The sequence below is a fragment of the Bradysia coprophila genome (genome assembly GCF_014529535.1).
Source record: "Bradysia coprophila strain Holo2 chromosome IV unlocalized genomic scaffold, BU_Bcop_v1 contig_84, whole genome shotgun sequence".
In the NCBI taxonomy this organism is placed as follows: Eukaryota; Metazoa; Arthropoda; class Insecta; order Diptera; family Sciaridae; genus Bradysia; species Bradysia coprophila.
Window position 1 is genome coordinate 5,687,977 of NW_023503376.1, and position 17,441 is coordinate 5,705,417.

The 17,441-nt window shown below is 34.1% G+C and overlaps 1 protein-coding gene across 3 annotated transcripts in view; it reads right to left on the reverse strand.

The window, feature by feature from the left end:
- LOC119072877 (protein decapentaplegic) overlaps positions 1-17,441 on the reverse strand; it is a 44,782-nt gene that overhangs the window by 13,391 nt on the left and 13,950 nt on the right. The window contains exon 2 of one of the 3 annotated variants that reach the window (XM_037178186.1): positions 15,611-15,813. The exons of the other annotated variants lie outside the window; for them this stretch is intronic. The gene's annotated coding sequence lies outside the window, so the exon portion shown is untranslated. The remainder of the gene's footprint in view (positions 1-15,610; positions 15,814-17,441) is intronic. 3 annotated transcript variants of the gene reach the window in all.

Here is a 17,441-nt window from a genome sequence, read left to right on the forward strand (position 1 = left end):
AAAATTCACACTCGTGCAAACACTTTAGGAACGAAAAATTTCTTTTAAGAACGCGATTTCACGCAAAATTGTCGTATATCGCAGATTACCAGTCCAATAAAGTCCAATGTTCGAATTTAATCACATGAATTACGATACTGGTCGAAAACACTTAATATTTTCAAATCTGCGATTCTGCCTCTGAGAATTACTCGAGTTATCGTGTTATCAAGCAAGCAAGATTGTTCTAGACTTCTAGATTGTTCGACCAGAAATCCAGATTCACTTACTCGTCGAATAATTTTTTTTTCTGGAAATCCGTTGGAAAAATGTCGCGGTAACAAGTTGTGTTTACAATTATACTCCAACCTCACTACTCCAATATTATCCATCTACGAACTTAAAATCGGGTAAAAATTACTTAAGTTATCACGATAAGAAGGAAAAGCGTCTGAGTATAATTTGGCGTATTTCCTGCCTACCTCTTGAAAAAATATAACTCGTGTGATTTACGGCCCTCGCTTCGCTCTGGCCACAAAGTTCACATTCGTTCAAACATTTTAGGAACGAAAAAAATTCTTTTAAGAATACGGATTTCACGCAAAAATTGTCGTATATCCCAGATTACTAGTCCAATTAAATTCCAATGTTCGAGTTTAACCACATGAATTACGCTACTGGTCGAAATTGATTTTTGAAGCCTCTGAGAATTACTCGAGCTATCGGTTTCTCAAGCAAGCAAAAACTCTTTTGGGAAGTACTTCTTAATTGTTAGACCAGAAATCCAGAATTTCACTACTCGTCAAATAAGAAATTTTTCTGGAAATCCGTTGCAAAGATGTCATGGTAAACAAGTTATGTTTACAATTACTCCAAACTCACTACTCCAATATGTCATTCTCTGTCAATTAAAACAAAAAATTTGAAAATCGGGTAAAAATTACTCAAGTTATCGCGCGGTAACAAGAGAAAGCGTCTGTGTAGCATTTCTCCCATCTCGTTGTTCGAACATTATCCATCTGCAAACTCAGCCTCAAGATTTTCAATCTTCGTCGATTAAGACAAAATCTTTGAAAATCGGATAAGAATTATGGAAGTTATCGCGGTAACAAGTAAAAAATTCTCTTGAGAATTACTCCCATCTCATTATCCCAATATTGCCCATCTACGAACTTAACGTCATGATTTCCATTCTCCGTCGATTAAAACCAAAATTTTGCAAATCGGTAAAGAATTACTCGAGTTATCGAGTCCACAAGTGTACGGACGTTTTCTGTATTTAACGTTTTTTGCCAATGTAGAACATTTTCAAAATATCAAAGTGAACTTAGCGTTACGGACATTTAAGGGTATTTTCTTTCATAAGACCCTGACTTTCAGTCAAGGGAATTAAGGAATTGAACACTGAATGGCACAATTCACACCAAATTACTTTTTAAAATGAGATTTTCACAACACCCACAATGTTTGACCAAATTAATTTGTCTTTAAAATTATTTCGGAGAATGAGCACACTCGGAACTATTTTCTGTGCGAAATTTAAACTGAATCACTTTGTTTTACGCGAAATACTACACATTTTCGACACAAACTTGTTTGAGATTTAAAATTTACTGTCCCGATTTGACATTTCATCAAAACAAAGTTCAGTGAATCAGTCAAAACTGGATGAACTGAGTGAACAATACTAAACATACTACTGTAATTGCAAAGTGGCAAACTTAAGACCTTATGTGGAATTTGGGTGGAAATCACATATTTCAGGAATTTATAAAGTGAAAAATCTTTCCGGTTTCAAGTTTTTTCGTCAAAAGACGAGACAAGGGTATCTTTATTTTCAATTTTTAGCTGCTTTATGTAAAAAAATTGAGAAAAAAAATCATTTTGGCGTAGTCTATTGACGACATTAGTAAATTGTACATTAAGTACAAGCTATACAACCGTTAAAGTATTCGATTTGCCCCGGTAGTAGATCATACATTGAATAATTCTGATAAGTTTGTTATGTAAAGTAATTTAAAGAATGCAAAACTATACAAACATTTTACTAAAATTGATTCGATTTGAACGTCGTGCTATACTCAGAATCCAATTTTCATGTAACTTTTGTTGTGAATGAAAAAGAAGTTTTAAAAGTTTGTGCAATTAATTGATTTTCCAGTCTATTGAATTGCATTTTCTATTTGGTAGTTGCGAGGAAGTTGTGAGTTTTCTACCTTCTTCCGAGAAGGTATTAGTACGAATGTGACATAAAGGAAGAATTCTCAATACAACAGGTACAATTACTTCTTCGTCATCAGTATCATATCATATATATATTCTCGGAGGATAAGAAAACTTACAAATCGGAACATATTTAATCTAATTTCTCCTATTAAACATATTTCAAATGAGTAAACTAAACGCCTCTCTAAAAACCTCTAACCACCATAGGACCCACAATGCGAAAAGAATTCTAATTCCAAACAAACAACTTGATTGACATGATAAAATACTTTAAAGAAGAAGAAATAAATTAGCCGTCGATTTTCAACGTGTGCGATATTATATTGCACAAATTAAAATTGAGATACCCAAAAACGTCTGCGTCCGTTCGTTTTCTGCCCAGTTTACACATCTTTTGTTGTGTCACTTAACGCCGATTCCCTTTTTCATCTTCGTCCAAATTGGACCTAACCCGAAAAACGATGTGCCTGAATCCCAGGAAGTCATTAGTAGATTAGCAAAAATGATTCGAAAAAAAAAATTTTTTTTTTTTGGTTTTCGTTTTATTTCTGTTTCTATTCAACACAAATTTGATGAATGTTTTTTGTGGTTGTGTCTATATTGAGTAAACATCCGAATAAAAACGCAAAATCTGAAACATATTGCCATTTTGACTGAAATGACCCAGTCAAACTGAAAACACTCACACGACCCTGCAGAGGTTAATAATATTTGACACATTCACCTGTTTCTTTTCAGCCATGCACACAAATCCATATAGACACAACCATTTCCCTAAACATCCATGAAAGCATTATGTGCACCGCTCTTGACTAAAAAAATATTAATCATGAACTGGGTGTATGTAAAACGAGTTGAGTTGATATTTAAAACGCTATAATCGTTTAAGAGATCATAAACCTCTCAGCTCAATGTCAAATATTCCCATTGTGTAATTGTCATTATATATATTCCAATCTGTTTGTCCACCTGTGATAAAACACACAGCAAAATGGAATACAAAATTTTTATATAAATAATCTTTGCTGCCACTTCTTCTTCTTATTTTTAGACTCGAACGGTCGTCAAATACGAAAGCATTTTATATAACCCGTTTAACATGAGAGAGACGCTTGTGTGTCTAACAATGATGAATGCGACGCGTCTTTAGTTATTATTGGCCGATAAAGGATCATAGCTGGAGCGACAGTTGAATATGATTTTTATTGCTAGTTTTTTGTGAAATGATTGAGGGTTTGGAATTTTACCTTTTTTTTTTGTTGATCTTTTGACCTTTAGCTGAAAAACGATTTTTAACAGAACAGTTTCCATAGAGACAACTCATTCCACAACATTTTTACATGGAATGATTCCACATCGTCTGCAGACACGACCTCCATCAGAACTTAAAATTATCAAGAATTTCTCGATTTTTCACGAATTTCCCCAGCTTTCAAGAATTTCCAGAAATTTTCGAATTTTGTGAATTTCCATGAATTTCGGGAATTTTCTAAAATTGTCAAGAATTTCAAAAACTTCGAGAATTTCACGATTTTATATCCTTGGAAATTCTCGAAATTGTGATGTACTCGAAAATTACGAAAAATTTCACAAATTTTCCGAATTTTCGAAAATTTTCTTGAATCTCTGAAATTTTAAGAATTTTAATGAATCTTGAGCATTTAATAGTGATATCGCCAAAACATCGAGCCAAATCAGACATTTTGGGACAAGGGGTCACAGATATTATTGACTTATAGCTCATTCGATACGTTGAACTTTTGCGAGTAACACGTAGTACTACGTTTGGTGAACTTTATTTTGTTGTTGACGCTCGAGGTCATAAAGTAAGGGTCTGCCAAAAGGGGCCCAATTAGTCGAGTAAAACCATTTTGGGAAAAACCGTTTTTAGCTAGCCTTGTAGACCTTGAAGAGACGCATATTTTGAGAATACACACCGCCAGGTCCATGTTGACCTGTTGGTGATATCAATCATTTTAGGTGAAAAAATATGTGATTTTCCCAAGTCCCTGACCGGCTGCAGTGACATAAGTCCGAGACATGGTATGTATGGTGAGAGAGCCTAGCCTCTGTAGTACCATAACTTGTAAAAACATCGTTGGATACGTTTCACTGCAAAGGGTTGGAGCGACTTTAGCGGAAGTCCACGCCAAGTCGACGAAATTTTATTCCTTTCTTTCGTTTGTTTTTCGCTTTTTGAGGTTTTTTGTGCGACTATTCATTATTTATTGCTAATAAGAGTGAGATTAACTAAAATTAAGAATTTTTCGATGTATTCACGTGGTTCTTATACTCTTGGAACCCAAATTTCGATCTATTTGGACTATTTTCTATATAAGTGGGGTATGAAACATTTTTGGACTGTTTTTGTGGCTATGCGTCCCTTCAAGGCCTACAAGCCTACAAGCTAAAAACGTTTTTTCCCAACATTGTTTTACTCGACTAATCGCGAGAAAACGATTTTGGGCCCCTTTTCGCAGACCGTTACTTCATGACCTCGAGCGTCGACAACAAAAAATATGACACCAAACGTAGTACCACGTTTTACTCGCAACAGTTCAACGAATCGAATGAGCTATAAGTCAATAATATCCGTGACCCCTTGTCCCAAAGTTGTTCGAAGATTTCGCGATTTCACTCTTAAATCATTAAAATTCTTGAAAATCTCAAAATTAAATTTTTTTTCACAAATTTCCACAATTTTGAAGGATTTTTCAGAACTTTCAAGAGTTTTCATGAATTTCTAGAATTTTCAACAATTTCTTGAAGAATCCTTGAAATTCTTGAACATCTCGAAATTCTTGCTTCGAATTTTATCGAGAGTTTCGAGAATTTTCAAGACTCAATTTCCCGAAAATAGGCCCTGTCCTGCCACTCATTTATATAAATAAAACAATTTTTATGTCCAAGAGATTGTTTAAATGTTATACAATGCACTCAATGGAACATCCAATATCTCAGAGATAAATACAATTATGCCTCGATATTCTCGAGAGACGATGCAGGTGTTGATATGCACTTTTAAGTAATTAAAATGTTCTGAGAGTTATGCATTCATTTTTATTGGTATACCCATAGTCTGTTGATGTTGATTTGTTTTTTTTTTTGTGAAATTACATATAGGAATGAAAGAAACGAGTAGAAAATGATCGACGTTAGCAGAACAAAGGCACACAGGAAGATACTCACATGAGCATATACATACTACATATTTATATATATCTAGATAGATATGTGAGTACATGGTCATGCATACTATTGATACAATGTTTTTTTTTTACTTCTTCTTTTAAGAAAGGAATGTTTTAAACGTGTTTCTTTATGAGAACCTGCAAACATATTATTATTTATTCAACAGATATTATATATGGCTATAAAAAGAATTTTTATTAATAATCAGCCGCAGATGACAAGATGTAATAAAGTATACAAAAGACTTGTTTGGACCCCCGTTGATCAATATTTCCTACCATCTTTTTCGTGAATGAGTTTCAAAAGACGATTGTGTTTATTATACACAGTTTTTTATTGTTGGTGTTGTTGTTGTGCTGTTGAATTCATACCTATTAAGTTCTGATGATTGTAGCATTTAATATTGGTTTTACTAATAAATAATTCGTACAGGTGCGCATAGGGGCATTCAGGACGTAATATTTATTATTGTTGGACTCTTTCTTATTGTATGTAGGTTGTAATGACCTGATTTTATTCGGATGATTTCAATCGGACACAAAATGGAAACGATTTGAATGAAAAGATTATTTTGTTTTTGTGTAAATGTTTTCAATCTTTCAATTTGCCTTTTAAACGAGATTCGATCCCGAAGCGGTCAATTTTAATTCAATTGAGCCGAGAGAGTTAAAGATCTGTACATATTTATAATACGAACCGGTATACCGATCCATCATTGCTATAATGACAAGAGTGCAGTACTATATGAGAGAATGAATTTAAGAAGAAGATAAACCAATCCCCATGCAATGTGTGGGTAAATATAACTTCGATTTATATCATCCGTTAGTCTGCTTAATCGGATATCGCGACACGATATCGTTGAACGATCGAAAAGGGCTTAATTACTACACAGCACGCTACTTAATATGCGCAATATGTAGCCGAGGATAATATGCGAAAATCGAATTATTTATCAAAAGACAATTGCGTAAATTGAAGAACAACAACAGCAAAAAAACGAGAAGAAGAAGAGTAAAAAAGTCCGAAGCAATTCCCAACATATCCGGTCGTGTTTTGTCTTTCTTAGTATAACATCGGCTTTTTTCTGCGTCTTCAAAATGTTTGGGATGCATTTTTGTTGTTAGTTTTGCGCTGTATCAAAGAATTCTTTTTCTTCATAAAAAACTGCTGATTCCTGAAACGCAAGTCACAATGACTGTACTGAAATTGTAAAGTCATTATTTTTATCGAAATGTTATTAATTTCGAAATTATTGCTTTGATGTGTGATCGAGTGATCGAAAGGTATATAATTCGATGTTCATTAAGCTTTTTCGGTGAGATTGAGTGGTTCTGACTAGAAAAATTAGATTAACAGGGATCCAGGGGCGTAGTTATCAGTACTTCATTTCCACAACTAGGAAAATTTGGAAGGTAGAGGCTTTATTATTGACGTATCCAGAACTAAAATTATCGACAAAATTTGATAAAATCAACACATTCATTTAAGCGTAATTTTATTATGATTGAGACACGCTTCAGAAAAGACCGAAGAAAGTTCCGCCCGTTGCACCCCTTACTAATGACAGATTCAACACTCATTTTACAGAGCATTTAGCAGGACCGTAGCCAGACTTTAAAATCCGAGTGCGCTAGGGGGGGCGCAAGGTCCAAAAAAATTATTTTGTATGGGAAAAATTAAAAAAAATTGAAAAAATGACTTCTCTAGGAGGGGCGCCGCCCCCTCTGCGCCCCATCTAAGAAGTGAACATTTATTTCCAATGGACACAAAACCACTTTTGTAATGATATTTGCATTGCTTTAACCAACGCATTCCAATAACAGCCACAAGAACAGATTTTAACGGTCATTTGGCCTCTTATTTTGTATGGAACGTCCGTAACGCAGCCAACGCGTATACCAACATAAAAAACTGAATTTATATGAGAATTTTTGACAGCCTCTTATTTAAATTCAGAAGAACTTCCTATTGTATGCCTTGAGGAGGTCTGTTAGGAGGGATTCTAACTTCAGGAAAGATTGTCACGAAGGCGCTTTAATCTGGGGGCGATGTTCGTTTATGACATCCTGACTGGCCGTATCGATTCTCCTGGTTTGGTTTCGAAATTTGAGGTGAATGTGCCGATTAGGACGCTTAGAAAGACGAGTTTTATGGTGCTGGCAAGACATCGCTCAAATTATGGACTCTTTGAGCCGGTGAATAGTTTGTCGAGGGTGTTCAATATGTTCTCGCAGTGTTTTGGCGTCTCTGTCTCTCGAAACGTTTTTCGTGCTTCGGTGAGAAAATTTGTGCTCACTGATTCGGTTATGAAAAAGCACGGGTTTTTGCTATCGGCGGGCTGACAGTTTTAGTTAAGCAGCTATAGTTGACGTCACGCTAATTCATTCTTTGTTCAATTTATTTTCATGACACTGCCACCATTTGCGTACGACCGCCTTATCCTGCTATGCACACGTTTTCAATTCATGCACGCACTGCCACATAATACGCACGCTTTTACACCTGCTCACATCATCGCACCTTGCGCACACTATCCAATCACAGATCCATCGTACATGCGTTAGTCAATGAAGTCAAATGTAATGAAATGTAATTTTGTAATTTGGACTTGGGCAAAGGCTAGTGTCGTCTCCGACGGGTCGACTGGGACGACACTCGCCTCCGGTTTATGCTCATTTAAGCCAGTAAGCAAAAGCAGTTGGCTTTACTGTAATAAATAAATTCTGTCAATACCCTTACCCTCTGAAAATTTTAATATGATCTGATTCTGATCTGGAATCTGAAAATCTTGAACAGATAAATCTGAATCTAATCTGAAATCTGTTGAAGCGGTAGGTTCTATTTACATATTCACTTGAAACATTACTGAAAGAGTTACAGAAAATATTGTCTAATCTTTGGGTTTCATAATTGTTTAATCGTTATTTATGTAACAAGAGGTTGACAAGACGTCGTGAGCGATAATATACCTTCCTTCATATGATTCGTGTTGCACACAACGATTAAGAAAATCGAATAAATATCGACGTCACAAACACGTTGCTTTTAATGCACTAGTGCGATAAAGTCCCTTGCGTATCCATTATCGCACTAGTGCGATAAAATACGTTCATGTAACATTGCACACAGCTGCGTAAGTTGCAAATATCATCACTGAATTGCATAGAACGAATTTATTGTCTTGTCTACGAATCAATAATACATAAAATGAACTACGATTTGCAATTATTACAATAGCAGGATCTTCCCTGGAACGAACATAAACATTGAATCAGATCAATCTGTTCTGATCTGAAATCTGAAAATGCCAATCTGAATTTTTCATATCAGATCAGATTACATTCAAGCTTGATCTGATCTGAAAAGTTAAGATTCGTCATTTTCAGATTTCAGTTTGTTTGCTAGAGAGGGTATTGATTCTGTTCTTGTACCTGTTTTTGGAGTGCGCTGCTTAAACACTTAATTGGACTGGACACTGTTCACGTGATTCTTATCAAAGGATCTAACCGAAGGCTCAGTCACAGTCAAATTTCACTCTTAAGATTATATGCAACTGAGGGTAAGATCCAGGATAAAACAAATGAAGTAAAAGATTTTGTATCAAACACTAGGCGATAATAAAAACCAAAGAAGCAACAGCAAATTAATTATTATATCGCGATACGCTTGCCACTTCTAAAAGGTTAGTACGCCAACTACAACTGGCATTCTTTCAACATAATCTCATGGACGGACAGCAGAAGAAAAAGAGTTACACGATGGAATGTTTAGTCTGGAAAATTTCATTCATTCCGAACAAACACAATTCAAAAAATGTACGGTTTCAATAATAATTTCAATGTACGGTTGTGAAGATCATGTTCGTTCATTTATTCTTCTTCTTTTTTTTGTCAAATATTGTAATACCGTCTCCACTTGCTATGCGGTCTTTCTTGTTTTCATGCAGCTGTTTTACTATCTTTCGCTTATCGTTTCAATGCTTACTTCAGAAATATTTTTTCTTTTTTCTGATTTATATTTACTTTGCAATAATTTTCGTTCCCTTTGCCTTCCTCATTTCATTTTTTTCTTCTCTTATTCCTTCGCTTCGAGATGTAATTTCATTTTCCTTTGTAGCCATTATTAATATTAATCTTTTAATGAAATGTTACGAGCGACTTACATTGCCTTATAAAGTAAAACAACGTCGACGAAGATGCCTCTTCTGGTTTTCTCAATGAAGTTCTTTTTATGTGGTGATGGACACATTCGTACGAGATAGAAGTACTACGGGGATTGTTTTTTTTACCCGCAGAACAGTTTATTTTTAATGAATGGCGTTTTTAATGAAATTCTTCCGAGTCGAATGAAATGGATATGTCCATTTGTTGTTAGGAGAAGTTAGGATTTTCAGACTGAAATTTCAATTCAAATAAAAATTTAATGATTTTCAATCAACGGCTTTAATTTTCAAATAACTTTTAGTAGACGTACATCATCTGTTACCGATAGCGACGACACAAATAAATGATGTGCTCCGGATAAAGTATTTGTTATATACCAATGGTATGATCAAACAATTGTTGTAAAAGATTTTGTATCAATCTGTTGAGAATATTTAGATCAAATGAAGGAACAGATTCTTCAAAATGGTTAAACGCTTGCAGTCTGTGAAATTTTAATGAATGTGAGCGAGTTGATATCAATTTTTGTTTGATTTCTATCGACCTTTTATTGTATCATTCGTTTCGTCTCAATGTAAATTCTATACCTGCCATCGTTATCGTTACAGTGACTAATGTCTAATGATTACTTATGTAATAAACACGAAATGCGGTAGTTCGAGTTTTTAAATCTCTATGAATACAACACACAAAGAAATTGTTTGCTTTTTGAGATTCACACTTCCAGTGAAGCGTTTCGAACTCCTTGTTCTTGGAACAAACATAACATTTCGTCGATAATTTCCTTACCATTTTGTGGCAAACGTTCGAAAAGTTTATCTGAAATTCCATAACAATTTGTGTTATGACCAAAATCGTTTAGTTTCGAAATTACTATCTACTGGAACGATAAATATGTTGAGCATGTTGAGTGCATTATACATAATAACTTGATGAAAATAAAGGTTCTACATAAAAGCACATAAGATCATCATTTTCTACCTCCCAGAATCTCATTATGCCGATAAAGAAAAATGTGTACATGGAATGGAATAATGCTTCAATTTGCTGTCGATATTATTTTAAATTGGGAAAAATTGAATTGTTTATAATCAGACTGAATGTATAGCTAGTAGCTGCTGGGAATGTAACCTTGGATGATGTAATTAGACGATAATAATCATTGAACGTACGTAAAATTAAATGGAATGCAACTGGAATGGAAACTATGCAGAAAATCATTTTTGTATCATGGACTCAGGGCCTATTCCTCAAAAAAACTCTGTTTACACAGATCTAAATTTGGGAATAAAATTATTGGTTTGTGGTTCTTTAGCCAAAGGAATGTGAATTAGCTTTCCTCGTATTCGTCGCGAGATTAAAGAAGGATTTTTTATCTGTAACAACGGTTCGAAAGAGACTTCTTTCACAGATAAAAATATGGACCTAGATCTAAATCTTTTTGGGATTAACAGAACGCGACCGAATCTTTTTTAGAATTGAAATTTAATCTCCTCAGGGATTACTTGAACTTATCCCCAAATAATTAATCCCTAGAGGAATTAAATTTTAATCTTTGAGGCCCTAACGTTTGACGCTTGTTTACTATGCGTTGAAACGAAAATCTCATTTTAATTTGATAAAAATGTTATTTGTAGTGTAATAAAAAAAAATTCAAACACTTCCTAATTTCACTTCAAAAAAAAAATTGAAAAAAAAAGATTTTTTTATCGGATATTGTGTGATACTACAGTTTTTAGCTAAACGTCTGATATGAGAAGAAGCTTTCTTGTGAATCTGGAATGAGAAATGTTTTTATTAAACAGAAATAATTTTTTTTCATTTACCTGACGAGATTTGAAACCGGGACATCCTGCACTTCAGTCTACGATCTTACCACTGCTGAGGGATTCTTTTGAAAAACCGCCTACCGAAATCGGACGCATTTTCCAATGGACTTTTTTATATGTGCCTAGAAAGGACTTCGGCCCTAGAAGCAAAACCACTTTCAAAAAAATTCTTCGAAGCTTGTGTGACTGGTGAAAGGTGATCAAAAACCGAAAACTTGCACTTTTCTTACCAATATTTCTCCAGTTACACAAGCCGTACATGGTGGTGTGGGGTATCATTTGAAAGGTAATTTTATGTGCTTTTGGGCCAAATAGGCAAATTTTCGGCTTTCGATCACCTTTCACCAGCCATAAAAGCTTCGAAGAATTTTTTTGAGAGTGGTTTTGGCTTCTCCAACGTGGCTTATTGTGAACCGTTGTTTAAAGAAACTAATTCCGCGTGGGATTAAAATGCAAATTGCCAGATCGTCACTTTAAACCTAGATATTTTTTCTTGATTAAATTCAAAAATGTCTGTTTTCCCATAGTAATGTGAAATAGTTCGCTGCTAAAATTGGCCTTGCTGCCATTTTCAATCTAGAATTTCTCTATAACCATATCCATATTAACTGGTAGTATCTTTACAAACCGACTAAAAATTTCTATTCTGAGCCTGGTACCAAATAACACCAAATAAATGTCCGTTTCAATTAATTTTTCTCACATAACCATATCTTGTTCGTAAATCGTGTTCGAACTAAATTAACACAAAAGTGTGATTTCAAGACGATTAAATTATAGACGGAAAATTCTAAGCAGCAGTATCATCGTTCAATCCTCAATATTATTGTGTAGTCCTACTTTTAATCACTGAAAGAATTAAAGTTTTTCAATTTCTGGCGAAGATTAAAAATCTAATCCCGAAAGAATTACTTTTTGAAAGTAATCCCCTCGGACCTAAAAATTGTAATCCCATATTTTTATCTGTGTTGAAATTACCCTATCATATAAGATTATTCATCTGTTATCGATAACGACGACCAAAATAATGACAGACTCTGGCTAAAATGGTTCTTTATAAAGTAAAATGCATGTTAAAAAAATTGAAGTACAAGATTTGAAACCAACCAATTAAAAAAACTTTGATCGATGGGAGTATAGACCCGATAATATAATACTGGTCATATGCTTGCCGTCTGTAACAGATTAAGAATGCAATGGCTCAGTGTGAAGATTCTCTGCTAGTCTGCTGTAGGTCCCACGCTCAAATCTCGTCAGGTGCACGAAAAATTTTCTACGTTAAGACATTTATCATTAAGGTAAATGGTTAATGAAGACAATTCCTCAGGGATTAGATTTTATTTCCACAAAAGATTCGGAATCGTTTTCTTAATCTGTTAACTCGTTCTCTGGTCGATCAGATCAAAACTGGTGTTTTAGTAGTTATTGTAACTAAAGTACTGATCGTGTTGTCAATACGATCTGATTTTTTGAATAAAAAAGAGAGAATTCTTGAAGAGCTTTTGCGGTTTCTTAAGATTCCCAATACGCACATGTGAAAATTGACAGGCTAAGATGCATAGCAGTCCACTATAAGGCAACAGTTTGGGACTTATTAAACTCTATCTTACACGAATTGATTTTTTTTGTTTACGTAGAAAACTCAAATTTGTGCCACAATGAGTGGCCACTTGAACACTTGAAGAATGAAATTAAATTTTTATTGAGTAATATAGTGGTCTGTCGTGGCTGACAAGAAACATTTTTAAGTTTCCAACTTGTCAGGGACGACGAAAAGCTTATTTATTCACAGATTCAGTTACCGATGTCTTAATTTTGACTGAAGCTCAGACTTTCAGAAACCTATCTGGTTTAGGTCTCAGTACCAAATTACACAAATTTCAGGTGCAATTCAGGTTGGTCGGACCAATTCGGAGTTTAATTCAACTCGTTAGGTGTCTAATCATTGCTAAAAGTAAAAGTGTTTCTCACAAGGAAGGTGTTGCATCAATTCATGTAAAAGATAGAATGAAATAGGTAGACTATTGAAATTCTTTTGAATATATAAAGCTAAACAAATTTGTCAATTAAAGATAATTGATTGGTGCAAAGTACGCTAAAAACAAATGAATATCGAAGAGAGCAATTCCGATTATTCAAATAATCGATAATTGCCACATTTGTTAACTCAGTTTAACATACTCAATATCAGTTCTCGGTATCATTCTCAAATCAAACAACATTCCCTGTAATTTGTAATCGTAGACCCTTCTTAATTTAGTTAAATTTTCCGATTTATCTATCGTCAAGACAAATTAAATTTTATTACATCTTCCTAATCACTAAACGAACTACTTATCGCAGCAATAACAATAATCGTTAAACTTTCAATGTTAATTCAATATACAAATTGTATAAGAAAAGTTATGTAATGTTTACACATAACATTTACCTTCCTAGACCCTTATACCAACATCGTTATCTAATATTGATAATTAGTTGAACAAAGACAGCTCTCGTTCGTTTGGAGGAGGTGTGGAAGTACAAATTACAATGTGAACGAGAATGGAATTGAGTTAAACCAAATTGAAAAGTTAACTTAATTCTTTCTAATGAACCCGGTGTTTACAAAATTAAATTAAATATTAAGGATATCATAATTTCTTTAATGGTATAAAATGGTTTTTAAAATAAAAGAACGAGAAAAATTATCATAAAATTTATAAATAAATTTGAAAAAGCAAATAAATAAAAGTAAATGTCTGGTAATTGTAATGTTATACGAAGAAATTATTCAGATGTGAGAGTCGTCGAATTACAGCCGCCAGCCAACGACAAATTACGGTCAGGCCAATAATAGCCAATAAAAAGTTATAAGACAAAGAGGGAAGGATAGGAAGTATCAGTTACATTACAATGAAAGCAGAGGAGAGTCTTCAACCTTTTAAAAACGGATATTCATCTGTTATCGACAACAAATTTGATCATTAAGCCTTGACAATATAGTCAAATATCATTTCATTTAACATAACAAGAGATGAAAAGTTGAAAAGTCTAGATTTCGTGTGAATTTGATTGAGGCCGAAATTGCACGAAAACATGACTTAACGTCTGAAGAAGTGCTTGAAACATAAAAATAAGGTTTTCGACGCATGTAGCATGTCAAGCGCATTTGACTTAAATAACGATAAGGCCCAGTAATTGTATTTGGTTGATACCTAGACGAGTTGTGTGTCATCTGTTATCGACAACAACTACCAAAATAATAGGTTAACTCTGGCTATGGGGTCATTTATAGTAAAATATGAATTCAAACTAATGAAGTAATAGATATTTCAATAGGTTAATAACCATTGTAAACGTAGATCATGTACGTACTTCGTGCGTATATATGCACTACGTTTCGTACGTCTAACAACACTTTAAAATAAGACTGAAACGAGATTAGATGGCGCACCAATGTACCCTAGAATGTCTTTTTATTTCGGATACGAAAGCATACGTATGGGATGTTTAAACACGCACCACTAGTAAACTAACGTACCTGAAGTACGATCCGAAAATAGCTGACGTAATTATTTCGAACTTTTTATTAACCCTTGTGTGATTGCAGATTACAGAGCCTTAGATCAAAAGAAGTAATAGATTCGAGGATAATACTGGTCATTATGTTCCAGTCTTAAACTTCCGAGTAATTGTTGGCAAGATTTAGGTGAAATTAGTTTTTGAATTCGATTTTGATTTGTTCTTATAGGTCGTAATTTTGAGCATCAACCAAAAACGTTTTTTTCGGCTAGCCATGGCTGGGGGTTCTTCCACGGCTCTCATGTCTGCAACTATATTTTTTTTGTTTCTCCAACTTTAATTAAATGCGAAGTTAAAGAGCTGTTTATTATTGAACTGCAGCTTATACCATTCATATCATCAAATAAGACATGTTAGGTAATTTATATTTAATGGAAATATAAGTAAGAGGAGAAGAAAAAAGATTCACGCTTCATTTTCAATAGAAGTTTTCAAAATCTCTGTTTTTTTATTTTATTTGAATTGGTTTGTGTACAACTGTAAAACTAGAAATTGAACACATGGCTAATATTTTTGCTACGTTATACAGAGTTATATAGTTGAAAGAGTACAAGTTAGGTTTTTTTTTGCTTTATTTACGCTTCACCTAATATACGAGTATGAGAAAAGAGAGTTCTCTGAAATTACAGACGATGAAATAAATATTGTTCTTACCTCCTGGTAATGTACTGCTTTATTGGGTTTGGAAATGTTTTTTTTGATGTTTTTCTCAAATTTGCGCAGATCATTTTCTTTCTTCAGAAATCTGTTAAATATCATTCAATCACCACCAGTTGATATGACACTTTTCAATGGAAGACAACGAATCGAATGGGTTTTACTGGTAACGGTTTCTGTTTCTGTTTCGGTTTCTGTGACTGGTAACCAGTGTAAAGAGAAAGAATTTATTTAAGAACAGGTCACGTATCATTTGGGAATGTTTGAAGTATGAAAAACAGGGTAACGCAAATACGGACACAAATTATTATCTGGTTAAATGCTCAAAGTGTTTCCAAGGAACGAGTGGACAGGCTACAGATGCGCGATACTGCGATCTAACAATGCGGTAGTTCATAAATTACGTAACGAGGAGGAAACGGGGTATGGCTAAAAGGAAGAGATTCTCGAAAAACATAAGGACAAAACAAATTAAAATGATCGATTATGAAGATTTCAGGCGTATCAGTATAAGAAAACAATTATATGACTAAGTACGGTTAGTCGCTTAGTGTCCTTCTACACAGCGGTGTAGTACGTATCTAATTTCTTTTGTAATAAACGTCAAATTTGACAGAAGAACAAAAGAAATTCGTTACGTACGTCGCGTCGCTGTACGTAGGACCAGTTAATAATGAGCTTGCGGACAATTTGTTTCAGTGCATTGAGGTTGTGCAGTGGAACTGTTTACAGATAATTAACCTTACAAGACTTGGAACGAAGTGAAAGCCTTGGCGCTGAATCGTGTGCGATGAAGGCAATTTGTTGGTACGTTATGCTCCCCCGCGGAGTAAGACAAGATGATGATGATGAACCTTACAAATGTAATAAAAATAGTTCAAATGGTCGGCATGTAAGACTATACTGGCTTTCAAATCACGGTAAACTCAGAACCGAGGCAGCCTTGACTGTAACCAAGAAAATAGCAAACTCAAAATTGTCTTGAAAATTATTATTGAACAAAAACCATCAAATCTCTTAGTTCTTTTGTTCAGAGCATCGTCTACCGTTTGATAACAAAACTTTTTCATCCCTTGAACATGCAATTTATTAAATTTAGGGTCGCGTTAAAGTGGGGTCATCGCTTAATTTTGTCGCTGCTGTCGATAAGAGATGATTAGCCGTTTCTGATCGGTGATTTATCATCTAAATGTTGACGATTATTTTAAAAATATGTTCGGTATCCCTGATGGCACCGGTTTTAAACGTCTAATTAATAGCAAATATTTGGATGATTTAGTACGGCCAAATTCCACAAGACTAATGCAATTCATTAAGTTAGATTGAAGCTGACGCAAAAAATGATAAATAAATGTGAAAAATTGATTGAAATTAAAAACAATGGCGAAGACTTGGTTACAAATGGAAAACACAAAATTCCAAATTTTCCCATTACTCTAATTACCCAAATTAATCATCGATGCTATGCAGATTATAACGCAAGGGTTTTTCTTCGTTGTTTTAATTTAACGAGGAAAATTTTATGGAATGAGAAGCGTTCTGCTGTCAATTTCAGCCAGTTTCCATCTCTTCGTTTATTTTTTTCTTCAAAAGAAAATAATTTTGTGTACACTTCCGACTGTTCGGCAGCCGTATTTACTCTTTCCCAATTCTCAAACAATGTTAATTTATGATCACAACGAAAAGCCAATATTTTTTTTTCGTGTGTACTAAATAACTCAATGTTTTTATTGTAATTATTTACATATCCTATGACAGTTTTAGTAATTAACCAACAACTTTTCGGTTTGTAATAAAACACATCGAAAAGGCGCACATAAAAAGAGAA